This window comes from Theropithecus gelada, chromosome 13, assembly GCF_003255815.1.
Source record: "Theropithecus gelada isolate Dixy chromosome 13, Tgel_1.0, whole genome shotgun sequence".
Classification (NCBI taxonomy): domain Eukaryota; kingdom Metazoa; phylum Chordata; class Mammalia; order Primates; family Cercopithecidae; genus Theropithecus; species Theropithecus gelada.
In genome coordinates, this window is record NC_037681.1 from 55,746,268 (window position 1) to 55,760,580 (window position 14,313).

The window sequence follows — 14,313 nt, forward strand, 5'->3', positions numbered from 1 at the left end:
ATCAGCTAAATCACTCAAAAGCTAGTATTCAGTACACAAGAGAAATACACCCTATTCAGCTACCTGTACACATCCTGACTCATGAAGATGGACCATCTAGACACTGCAGAGGCTGCTCTACTAAACAGGAAGCATATTTGAAATAACTGAAGAGCAATCCTGCCGGAAAATAGAAGCAGGAACTTGAAGTAATCTCTTTGGACTTGAAAAACCCTTTGGCCAGAATCAAAACAGTGTTTCGCTCTATTATCCCTTTTGTGGAGGAAGAAGCACATTATCATAAATCATGCTGTGTGTGTTTGTCCCATAAAAAGAGGAGGCATCACAACCTCATAGAGGGCACTGGTGCTTCCTCAGAGTGACTTCAGTGGGAAATAACAAGGGAACAAGAGAACAATCACACAACACAACTCTTTAGCAGCCTGATAGTTGAAAAAAACTGTTAACCGTATCAAGTTTGGATACAGTATGTACACTATCATATTAGGGCTTATTTTCTCAAGATTGTGATACTCCACCCCAAAACCTTCTAGTGACTCTATACTTCTATTTTTTATACATATAGTTAAGGTGTATTTTGAGCTATAACAGGGCAATTATTTATTCCAGAAACATTTGCTGGGTAAATAACAGTAGGTAAACTCTTGCTTCAGAAATGTTTTGTATCTTATAATAGAAAGTGTTTTTAACATAAATTTTTAAACACACAGAAAATTTAATAAAAGGTATATTAAACACTTATCAAAGAGTTATTAATATTTTGCTAACCTTGTTACATTGACTTTCTGCCCTCCCACCTGCCTTCTTTCCCTCCCCCCTTCCTCCCTCCCTCTCTCCCTCCCTTCTTTTCTTCCTTCCTTCCTCCCTTCCTTCCTTCCTCCCTCCATCCCTCCCTACCTCCCTCCCTCTCCCCCTCCCCTCTCTTCCCTCTCCCCTTCCCTCCCTCCATCCCTCCCTCCCTCCCTCCCTCTCCCCCTCCCCTTCCTTCCCTCTCCCCTTCCTTCCTTCCTTCCTTCTCCCCTTCCTTCCTTCCTTCCTTCCTTCCTTCCTTCCTTCCTTCCTTCCTTCCTCCCTCCCTCCCTCCCTCCCTCTCCCCCTCCTTCCCTCTCCTCCTTCCTTCCTTCCTTCCTTCCTTCCTTCTCTCTCTCTGATAAAATATTTTAAAGTGAATCCTGGGCAACTTATTGTCAATAAATTACTTCAGGATATCTTTTAAAAATTGAAGACTTTCCTTAAAGACAAATCCATAATTTTTAAGATACACCTAAAATAATTGATCTTCATTCCTTAATATGCAATAACCAGTTTATAATAAAATTACCATAATTGTCTCAAAGAATATATTTTTTGTTAAGTTTGTTCAAACAAGGATAAGAATAATATATACATATGCATTTGGTTGCTACGTCTTCTAAATTTTTTAAAATTTTCCCATTGCAAATTTGTAACTAGTTTATTTGTTGATAAAACTAGATCATTTGGCCTGTAGACTTCCATTTCCTAATGATTACATTATATATATATATATCTATATTCTATACTTTCTTTCTTTTCCTAACCAGGTAGTTAAATCTAAAGGCTTAGTGATATTTAGGTTAAATTATTTTTGTAATAATAGGTGTCACTCGGTACTTCCAATTGCATCATACCAGAGGGTCTGTGATATCTTTCTATTTCACTTTTTTCACTTTTAATGATTTTCACTTTGGTCAGTGGATTTAGGTATTGTCAGCCTAATCCATTCATTATAAATTCATCACCAACCATTGCCTTAATTATTTTATATCTACTGTTGTTGTTGCTTTTTCTTTTTTTTTTTTTTGAGATGAAGTTTTGCTCTTGTTGCCCAGTGCCTCCCGAGTAGCCGGGATTACAGGCACCTGCCACCAGGCCCTGCTAAATTTTTTTTTTGTTTTTAGTAGAGATGGGGTTTCACTATGTTGGCCAGCCTGGTCTCGAACTCATGACCTCAGATGATCCACCTGCTTCAACCTCCCAAAGTGCTGGGATTACAGGCATGAATCACCACGCCCAGCCACAGCTACTCTTAATGACTGCCTGATACATTATTTTATTAGAGGTTAAAAAATGGTGATTTTCTAATTCCTTACACCTTCTGCATTTATTGTTGTGAGACAATGATTCGTGGGTTTCCTGCATTTCTTCACATTTTGAGAGCAGTTGTGCAAATGGCCTTTGCTCCAAAATAGCTTTTCAAAGATATATGTATAATGAACAGGTTCAAAAGATAGGGATGTCAACTTTGTCTGGAGCAGAGGGCAGGGTTTTTTTTTTCTGTTTGTTTTCTGCTGTTCAGTGTAATAAAGATAATGACTTCTTCCGTAGCAAAAGCTGAGTAAGTTTGTTTGAAGTCCATTACAAATGATCAACACTTCTAAAGCTTGAAGCGCCTCTCTTTTAACAGAGGCGCTGTGTATGCTGACATCACCTGACCCTCATGACACTACTTTGTAGAAATTGGAGTTTAGGGAACCAATGCAAGAAAATGGCTGCTGGTATTGATTAGACTAATAAACTGTCCTTTTGGTGTTCCCCAAGAGACACTTGTCTCCTGCCAGCAGCCCTAAAACTGGCAGACTAACTTCTCGGATTTCAAGTAAGGTATCAGGTCTTTCATAATTCTTGATATTAGCTGAGACTCTTCTACAAGGAAGAACTTTATTTTATTACATATTTGGTTCCTCTAGTGGAAGTTCCTATAGAAAAAACAGGATTATGTTTATTTTTCCATTTTTATACACAAATTTTCAGAATGAAGTGCTAGGCATCAAATCCCAAAAATTAGCTATTAGTTTTCTTTTATATTTTAAGGTTTTTAGTATCACCACAAACTCATGAAATTTTACATATCTAAGTTGTAGTCACTGAACACCATGGTTTTGATGCCAAATTGTCCCATTTTTGGCCAGTGGGGACCATTGTTAGTTTTGGTATTCATCTGATGTAATCCCATAGCTTTTGCTAGATTCCTTGCTTTCTGGTCCAAATTTCTTTTTATCCCTTTCCAGTCACAGACCTGAAATCAGTTATTTCTCCAAAGAACCTTTTTGTTTCTGTGGGAAATTCTATTTGGAGATTACAACTGAGATGCTAGATGTTTTTATTGCTAAAACTTTTATTGTTTCAAAATAATAAAATCTGTATATTTTTAGAAAAAATATATGAGTTTATAATGATATTACCAGATGAATACATTAATATTTTAGGGATTTTATTTAACTTGGATGATTTTGTTTACATTTGTATGTATTTTATACTAAAAGTATTCGTTCTTAGTCAAATTAAGTTAACTACTAATATACTATGTGTACTATAGGTAAATGGCAGGTAGATGAATTTTAAAATAGCAATATTGATATCACTCTGAAAAATAATGCTACTGAATAAAATTTTAAAATTCTTTCTTGTCCTTTTTTTCTTAAGATATTTACTCAAAACTTTATATAGTTTAACCCTAGGTTTTACCATGAATTGAAATAATTTTATGTGACTAAGGTGCCAACTTTACATAATTAGATTAATGTTTCTATTTATTTTTAATTTTCAAATATTTTATACAGTAAATTTTCCTTTTTTGGTGTACAGTTGCATACATTTGTACACAGGCATTGATTATTTTAACTACTACCACAGAAAGCATATAGAATGATTCTAACATTCCCAAAGAATTCCCTTCTTTACAGTCAAACCTGTGCCCCACCCCTAAACCTGCCCCTGAGATATATACTAGTGAACTGATAATCTAACATGTGAATTGCAGCCAATAACAATATGTATTCATCTGTTGGGTTTGTTGGGGGTACTTTGCTAACTTTAAGATGTGACCTAGAGCTTGTTTTTTCTTAGTTCATTTTGTGTGTGTGTGTGTGTGTGTGTGTGTGTAAGGAGAATTTAAGAATATTCTAATAGTTACACCTTTGCCACTGTCTTGCATCTGTTTAACACCAGCAGTGTCCCACTGAAAAAAAAGTCACATAGTCACGGTGCACCTAACTTATTTGAAAACATGCAGTTTTCTCCAAGGCAGTAAGAAACCAGAAATTTTTTTGAGGTACCTATTGTATGCAAAACATTGTGCCAAGGATTTATGCTATAGTTTGAATGTGTTTTCCAAAGTTCATATGTTGGAAACTTAATCTCCAATTTAACAGTGTTGGAAGGTGGGGCCCAAAGGCAGGTGTCTAGGATATGAGGGCTCTGGACTCATGAATGGATTAATGTCATTACCATGGGAGTGGGTTTATTATAACGGTGAATTTGGCCTTTCTTGCTTCCTCTCTTGCATAAACTCTTTTCCCCTTCTGCCTTTGCTGGGATAACCTGGCAAACAGGCTCTCACCAGATGCAGCCACTTGATCTTGGACTTCCTAGCCTCCAGAACTTGAGCCAAAAAAATGTCTATTTACTATAAATTACCCAACTTCAGGTATTCTGTTAGAGCACCACAAAACAGACTAAGATAACTTCAATGTATTATTATCTCATTTAATTTTCATAATTAGCTTTTGAATTTAGCATTAAACCAATTTAATGCTAGCATATACAGTCTTGAAAAGATTAATTAACTCAGAGTCATGTAACTATGAAAAGTACAGCCCACATTCACAATGGTATCTGTCTATATCTCTCTAGTTTCATACCTCGTATCTTCCTACACTTCTTCCTGTAAGGTTTAGTTAAAATTTGAACTATCTCTCTGGTTGGAGAAAAATTAGCAAGCAACTTAAAAGCATTGAGATGATAATTTGCATATTAAATTATAATTCAATAAATGTTGACCTAAATTAAAAATGTAATCTGTATAGCAAAATATCCTCCAAAAACTATATTAAAAAATACAGTTGATCCATTAACAACACAGGGATTGTGGGCACCAAACCTTCACTCACAGGGTCAAAAGTTCATATATAACTTTTGATTCCCCCAAAACTTTACCAGTAGCCTACTGTGACTGGAAGCCTTACTGATAACATAAATGGTGGATGAACACATATTTTACATGTTATATGTATTACATACTATATTTTCACTGTATTCTCTAGTAAGCTAGAGAAAATAAAATGTTATTAAGAAAATCATAAGAAGATAAAATATATTTACTATTTATTACATGGAAATGATCATCATAAAGGTATTTGTTCTCATCTTCACGTCGAGTAAGCTGAGGAGGAGGAGAAAGAGGAAGGGCAGCAGAGGCAGAAGAGATAGAAGGGGAGGCAAGAGAGGCAGGCATACTTGGGATACTTTTTATTGAAAAATATACATGTATAAGTGAACTTTACAGTTCAAACCCATGTTGTTCAAGGGCCAACCTTCCAGATAAAGATGATTACTCATGATAATTCCTCGTTAATAGTGATAAAAATCAGATCATTGTATTGGACAAGAGGTAGTGAAAGAAATTACAAAGAGGCACAGGGAGCTTTCTGGGGAGATACAAATATTCTGTAGCCTGATTATTGTGGTACTTACATAAATGTATACTTAATATTTGTGAAGTTTATTATATGCAAATTAAACCAAATTATTTATGATGCTCTAAACACAAGATATGGCTAGAGTGTCTACTGACTCTAAGGCCAATAAAACTCCATAGAAAATGAAAACTTAAGCCTACTAGAAATATAAAGCATATTGTTCCAATTGAAGTGATTTGAATTACAGTAAATCTTCTACCATTTTTGTAACTCCTCTGATTAGGGAAAATGGAGAATGTCATAACTTGAATAGGTTTTGAAATTAAAGATAATAAAAATGAACAAATTCTTACAAAATTAATTTTGTGATAAAACAAGAATAAAAACAAATAAAGCAAAAAGTATTAGTTATTTTAATTATGAATAATAACATGCCTATATAATTAATTTTTAAATAAGCAAAATTTATGTTTTAATTAGAAAATGTTATTTACTCAAAAATAGAAAACCTGATACATGAAACTTACAAAACTATCAAAAATTAGATTCAAAATAATATTCTATGTCATATAATTTTATTGGAAATTGCTTTTCAAATGTTTAAAAAATGATTATTCTACAAGTGTTCCTAAATGGAAAATACAGAAAGCTTACTGATTCATTGTAGATACAGAATACAAAAATCATTCATATCAAAATAAAAATATATGCAGTTATGTGGATTTTCTTATAGAAATGCAACACGATATTAGAAAATGTACCAATCTAATGTCACATTAATGTATTTAAAGTTTTTAGTAAGCATCCAAATCCTGTACTTCCAATGATAAGACTCTACATAGAGGAAAAAACCTGAAAAGTCTGGCTAATATTTTGTAAAAATTATTTTCATTTATTTTATTTTGAAATGGGAAGTTTCACTTCTGATAATTGCAGGGCAGCTTTTGTAAGGATTGATCCTACTATAAAAGCATTATAAACTGTGGACAAAATATAGAAAGGCAACACACACACACACACGTACACACACATATTGCCCCACTCATACACACTCCAATTCACACATACCCCTATTTGAAGATACTAGAGAGTGAACAAAAGCAAATACAATCTGGAGAGATTTTGTTCTTTGAAAGAAGAAATGCCAGTGACGGATTGAATGCATACTTGCTTTACAGGGTTTCCCCGAGACAACTCTCCAGTTCACATGATTCAGCATGTGAAGAACTCAAGCAGAAAAACTTTAGTTTTACTGTCTTCAGACTTCAGGAGACAGAGTTCAAGATTGCCTGAGAAGCTAGAAATTGAGGGGAGAATCCCAGTAAGGAGGGGGCCACGGATGGAGAGTGCACAAACCTACTTATAAACTTTCTTCCAAGTGTTGGTAGTTGATGAGTTGTGCATGTGAAGGGGGTGGATACTCTGCAGTCTGATGTAATCCACCCGCTGGAAGGCTGAATAAGTTAAGCAGAAGTTTCGACTGTCATCAACCTCAGAAAAAGAACAGAGACTGTCATTTCAATGCTACCAAGTTAAAATGCCTTGGTAAATATCTCATGCTTTGCATTGAAATATTAGAAGTGACATGCTACAGGAATAAAGACTACATTACACAGTTAAAGAGATCAGGCCTAACCAATGTAAAATCAAGCCTCTATAAGTTCAAGGTGATAAGCCAGTTTATTAAGTGTTTAATACAAGAAAATTTAATATTGTTAAAAGAACAATAATAGGTTAAAGGGTCTCTACAGCATATCATCCATTATGTCCATTATAAAGTAAAAATTAAAGGTTACGTGAACCACCAGGAAAAATGTGACATGGACAACAGTATCTATAAAAATAGACACTGAGATGACCCAGATTTTGAAATCCGCAGATGAGGACTTCGAAAAAGCTATTATAAATATGTTCAAAGACAAAAATATTATCAAAATGAGTTAATAGGTGTAGAATATCACTGAGAATTAGGAACTGTAAAAAGAATCCCAATAGAAATTTAAACTGCAATATAAAGCTTTTTAATTCCATGGATTGGCATAAATAGGAGATTGGAAACTGTAGAATTAATGTTTGTTAAAGTTTAAGGCTGAACAATAGACAATACTTTGGAAAACACAGAGAAAGTTAAGAATAAAAGCTTTGATTACCTGCTTTCTTTTTTTTTTTTTTTTTTTTTTTTTTGAGATGGAGTCTTGCTCTGTCACCAGGCTAAAGTACAGCAGTGGGATATCAGCTCACTGTAACCTCCACCTCCTGGGTTCAAGCAATTCTCCTGCCTCCAAGCGATTCTCCTGCCTCAGCCTCCCGAGTAGCTGAAACTACAGGTAGGCACCACCATGCCCAGCTAATTTTTTTTTTTTTTTTTTTTTTAGTAGAGACGAGGTTTCACCATGTTGGCTAGGATGGTCTCGATCTCTTGACCTTGTGATCTGCCCACCTCGGCCTGTAATCCCAAAGTGTTGGGATTACAGGTGTGAGCCACCGTGCCCAGCCCCTGCATTTTAACATATGTGTAATTTGATGTGTAGAAGAGAAACTAAAATGGTGGAGAAAAAACAATTGAAGAAATGATAATTGAAACCTTCCCAAATTTGGTGAAATATATTTATACACAGACACAGAAATCTTAGCAAACCCTAAGCAGGATAAATACAAATACAACCACCCACAGCACATCATATTCAAAGTTCTGAAAATCAAAGATGAAAAGAAAATTATAAAAGCTGATGGGATAAGAGTACAATATATTATATAATGAGGAAGAAAAGTATAATTCATATTCAGCTTATCAATAGAAGCAATAGACATATAGGACAATGGAATGACATATTTAAAATGATAAAAGAAAAAATAGCCTACAACTTTGTATTTAGAAAAAAACTGAATTGACACTGAAATATAGATATGTTCAGAGTAATAAAGTCTAAGATGCAAACAACACTTTCTAAAAAGTGCTGAAAAAGATCTTCAGACTGAAGTATCACAGATGATATCATTATTTGTGTAGAAAAATATATAAACAAAACTAATAAAACTAATACATTCTACAAAGTCATTGTGTACAAGGACAATATAAAAAATTGTAGTTTTTACATTCCAGTGGAAAACCATTTTCAAATGGCAATTAAAATTTTTGACCCGTTGCAGTGGGTCACGCCTATAATCCCAGCACTTTGGGAGGCAGAGGCTGCAGGATTGTTTGAGCCCAGAAGTTCGAGACCAGGTTGGGTAACATAGAGAGACCTCATCTCTACAAATAATTTTAAAAATTAGCTGGGCATAGTGGTGCCTGTCTGTGGTCCCAGCTACTCAGAAGGCTGAGCGGGGAGAATCACTGGAGCCCAAGAGATCAAGACTGCAGTGAGCTGTGATTATGCCACTGCACTCCAGCCTGGGAGGGAAAACAAGACTCCCATCTTTAAATTAGAATTAAAGAAAAATAAAATACTTTGAAATACCATTAAAAGTCTTGCAATGCCCCTACACAGAAACTGAGAAATTGCTGAGAGAAATAAAAGATAACAAATAAATGAAAATATGTTATACCAATGGATTGGAAACTATTATATTGTTTGGAGATCATTTCTCCCCAAACTGATATATAAGTTAAATAAAATCACTGTCAAAATCTCCACATAGTTTGATAGAAACTGGCAAGCTGATTCTATCATTTACATAGAAAATACCTAGAATAGCCTAGAGAATCTTAAAGAAGAAAAACAAATTTGGAAGCCTCGTTAGCTTGTTTAGAGATGTGCTACAACCTAGAGTATTTACAACATGTAGCAGTGAAATAAGTACAGGCATGTATCAGTATAATTGAATATACATACCAAAAATAGACTCACACTTACATAATCATTTGATTTTGTCCAAGCTGTGAAGGCAGTTTACCGGGAAAAGGAGGTGTTTTTAATAAGTAGTGTTGAAAAACCAGATGTTTACCCAAAAAATCTTAACCTCCACCTTTGTTATACCTATTTGTCATTCATAAGATAATGGTTACTTTAAACTATTCTTCTTTGAATATATATATATATTATATATATATATATATAATATATATATAAACTTCTTAATTACAAATATATGAACTAAACAACTTTATTAGCAAAAAATACAATTATGGTTATGCTGACAGGAAATAAAGTAGAACATTTACCTCAAAGTGATATGTAGTAACTAGCGGCTGGCCATTATTCTTTTCGTAGTAACTAGAAGTATCTTGATAAATTACAAGAATCACATTTTTAAAAAACATCAGAGAGCTATGGAAACAAAAATGACTAGATAAAACGAAATCCTATAGAAGGAAGAACTATTCTTCACTGAGCTGAGATTGACAACCAATTTCTCCTCTGGGGTCTTTTGACTGGCTGAGATTTGGGCTGAAATATGAGGACAGTTTAGCAGAGAATCTCTAGTGGAGAAAACTCCATCACCTTGTGGGGATGAAACTGTCTCGGAGCTTGACTGTAGTGATGGATATACAAATCAACACTGTGATTTCATTGCATAGAAGTGCACACATAATCACATGCACATAAGTAAATGTAAAACTAGGGAAATCTGAATAAGATAACTGGATTGCATCACTATAAAATTTATTAGTTTTGATATTGTACTATAGTTGCTCATTTATAACCCACTGACCTTACTTCCGCCCATCTCCTTGTCCCTAATCCCTGGCAATGACTAATTTTTCCTCCACCTGTAATTTTGTCATAATATTTCTCCATTATAGTTTTTTATAATACTAAAACATTTTCTTTTATTTTATACCATAAATAAGCACAAAACATAATAAAATAAAATGTTAGAAACTACTGTTCTTTTACTTGGCCTGCATTTGCCTATTGAAATTTAATAAATTACTATACTCTGTGTGCTTCTATTTTTATCCTAGGTATTATGAGCATTATTATCCTCACCTGTAGCTTTAACCACTACCAGGTCCTGGAAGTCCCTATAACTCTACCTTTACTGAGACACTTTCTTCTGAGGTCCTGACCTGTTTAGCATATGGTCTAATGATCTCTTCATAGCTATTTCAAATACAACATATCCAAAATTGAATCTATCCTTCTCTGCTTTCTTCTCACCTCACATACCCCATACCCTATTTTCTACATATATATACACACACACACACATACACACACACACACATAGACAGATAGACGTGCAGAAATATACACATCTGTATATGGAATATGGTATATGAGGTGTTTTATATATATATATATATATGAAATGAGGTATGTGAGTTGTACATACATATCCATATATATGTGATGTGTGTGTATATATATATCTCCTCACATATATGAGAGAGAGAGATATATCCATACACAGAGAGAGAGAGTCTAATGACTTCATGCCAAAGCATATCCCCTCAATCATTGTTATAGGTCCCAGTTTCTGTGAATTTTCAATATAATCACTACTTGGACAGCAGCTCTGAGGATAATGTTAACTGTCTCTCATTGTATTAGTCCATTAGACCGCTGCTGATAAAGACATACCAAGACTGGGCAATTAACAAAAGAAAGAGGTTTAATGGACTCGCAGTTGCACGTGACTGTGGAGGCCTCACAATCATGGCGGGGGGTGAAAGGCACATCTCACATGGCAGCAGACATGAGAAGAGTGAGAGCCAAGTGAAGGGGGTTTCCCCTTATAAAACCATCAGATCTTGTGAGACTTATTCACTACCACAAGAACAGTGTGGGGGATACTGCCACCATGATTCAATTATCTCCCACTGGCTCTCCCCTACAACACAAGGGAATTATGGGAGCTACAATTCAATATGAGATTTGGGTGGGAACACAGCCAAACCACATCACTCATCATCTTTCTTATTTTCCAACACATTGTGGGAAAAGCTCACTTCTTTTATGACAAGTCTCTTATTTTAATCTCTATTTAAACTTTTAGGTTTCTTATTTATAAAATATTAATAATATAAATTCCTACAAAAAGAAATAAATTTCATGGATTTTTAAAAATGCTATCCAGAAGTGCATTTCCTTGCTCTAAGTATGTATGGTTTGGGGTAGGATTACTCTACCTTCCATTTTCTTTAAAACACCTATCTCAGATGCACTGATGATTTGTTTTCAATAAAAGCCTTCAATCCTGTGCTGACTTTACCTCACCATTTTTTTACTTTTAAAAATTTTGCAGAAAGAGGGAGGGATATGAATAACCAATAAAATGCTGTGTTTTATGCTTCAATGGTGAGGATTCAAGGAAAATTTGGGAAGGATAGAGGATTTCATGATTTGAAATAATAAATTACCCCAGAACACTTAAGTATAGAGAAGAGGGACTTTGGGAGGCTTTCAAATACCATCCATTGACATGAGCACAAAGAGGTCAATGACATTAAATACAAAATGTGAGAAAGTAAATAAATTTAACAGGAAAAAAAATGTTTTTTAAAAACTGACTAAATGAAACTGAAGGGCTGGATGTGGTGGCTCACACCTGTCATCTCAGCACATGGGAGGCCAAGGCAGGAGGATCACTTGAGTTCAGGAGTTTAAGACAAGCCTGGGCTCGCTATGGTACTATAGTTGCTCATTTATAAACCATAGCAAAATCCCATCTCTACCAATAATAATAGTAATAATAATAAATATTAGCTGGGTGTGGTGGCACAAACCTGTGGTCCCAACTAGGAGGCTGAGGTGGGAGGATTGCTTTAGCCTAGGAGGTGAAGTTTGCAGTGAGCAGTGATAGTATTTCTCAAAAAAAAAAAAAAGAAAGAAAGAAATTGAGAACTCCTATGGGCTAGATTTGCTTTGAGAAATACTGGACTCCCTACATATATTATTAAATACTCTTTAAAAAATAAAGTCAAACTCTATTTTTTTGTATATATGAGAAAAGAGTCAAATCAGCAGTGGAAAAAATATATATGTAATATTAAGAGGTAATGTAAAAGTAATTTTATAGGAAAAAAATTGAGGCATTAAAATATTGCCTAATATGAATGGTATAGTAATTTGGCTGGGAACATTTTCTAGAAGTTAAGAAAAATATTAAACTACATAACTATAGGTGGAGAAGATTAACAAGTTATCTAGTGTTTGAACAAATAGAAGATTTTTTTTAAAAAACCAACAAAAATGGATTTAAAAGAATTCAATAGAAATTATCTTGTCTGCCATACTGAGGTAATTACCCCCAATTTCTGAAATAATTTACTTTTCTAGCTTTACAATCACTGTTCTATCCATTATATTCTTTTATCTTTAAAACAATTATGAGAGCAAGTATTGGCAGTGCTTTTTTTCTGGCTAAAATAGTGAAATCATTGCTAAATCTCTATAATTATTTTTTATTAGATTCGTTCAGAAGGATGGCCAAACTGGCTATTATACTTGCTTTATTGGAAAGAAGCAAATATAAGTACATCCAATTTGTATCTTATAGTACTATTGCTAAAACTTGTAATTGTTTTCATTTTAGACATTTTAAAACATATTTTATTGTCATTTTATTTGTTAATTTGTTCCTAATTTAATATAATTATACATTAATCAATATGGAAATCGCCATGTGTAGGAAAATACAGAAAAATAACAAAAATAAATATGCTACTTCATGGCCCAACTTGATGCTTCAGTTAAACGCAGAGTGCACAAAATACAAAATGATAAGGTGGTTGAAAGTTGTATCACTCCTGTCAGAGACCAGGGTTTCAATTCTGCCTCTGCCGCTTATGAACTGTGTGACCTCAATACATTTAATTAGCTTTTCTAAGCAACCATTTCATCATTCGTAAAATGTGGATAATATTTTTTCATTTACCTTACTCGTTGCCATGGAAGTTCAATTTACCTTAAGACAACAGCAAAAGACACACATACACACAAACTAGAAGGGATAACTTGCTATAATAGAAACTTCAGATTGCTGTGAGTGGCTAGTCACAGAGTTTTCTTTGAGGAGGTCACATTTATATGTCAGTTATTCTGTGAGTGCTATTATTAACGAAGATTAGATCTACTTGCTGGGATGTCACAATATACATCCCTCATAAGGCTAAACTTAAAAAAAAAATGAACAAAGTTTTGTCAGTGTTTTGAAAGTTTAAAAGGTTACTCAAAATAAACTGTTTTATGGGATATTAACTTCATGGTTTCTCTTTCACGGGTTATGACTAACTCTAAAATTTTCAACTTCCGCATTTTTTCTGTCCTCCCTAGACACTGTTCTGTTTGTATTCCAGCTGTCAGATTTAACCTTGTTCTGAAACCTATTGCTGAGCATGGTGGCTCAGATCTTGTAATCCCAGCACTTGGGGAGGCCAAGGCAGGCAGATTGTTTGAGACCAGGAGTTCAAGACCAGCCAGAGCAACATGGAAAAACTCTGTCTCCACAAAGATTACTAAAACTAACCAGATGTGTGTGGTGGTACGTGCCTGTAGTCCCAGCTACCTGGGAGACTGAGGTAGGAGGATCACCTGAGTCTGTGAGGTCAAGGGTGCAGGGAGCTGTGATTGCACCACTGCACTACAGCCTGGGCAACAGAGTGAGATTCTGTCAAAAATAATAATTATAAGAAAAAAAATTGAAAAAAAAATAAACTGAGGATGTATAATGAGCAACTATTAAGATGATACTAGAATTGTATATATTTTCAAAAGAGAGTCAATTACAGTAATTATGGGGTTTTTTGGATTTAGAAAAGAGAAACTTTTAGGCAAACTATAATTGCTCAAAAGATTTGAAAAACTAGCATAATCAAAAAGCAGGTTTACATATTTCCTGTTGCTCATAATTTAAATAAAAGGCTGAAAATTTTATATTATTAAGTAGAAAAATTTAACTCATTATTAGGAAAACATTGTTAAATAAG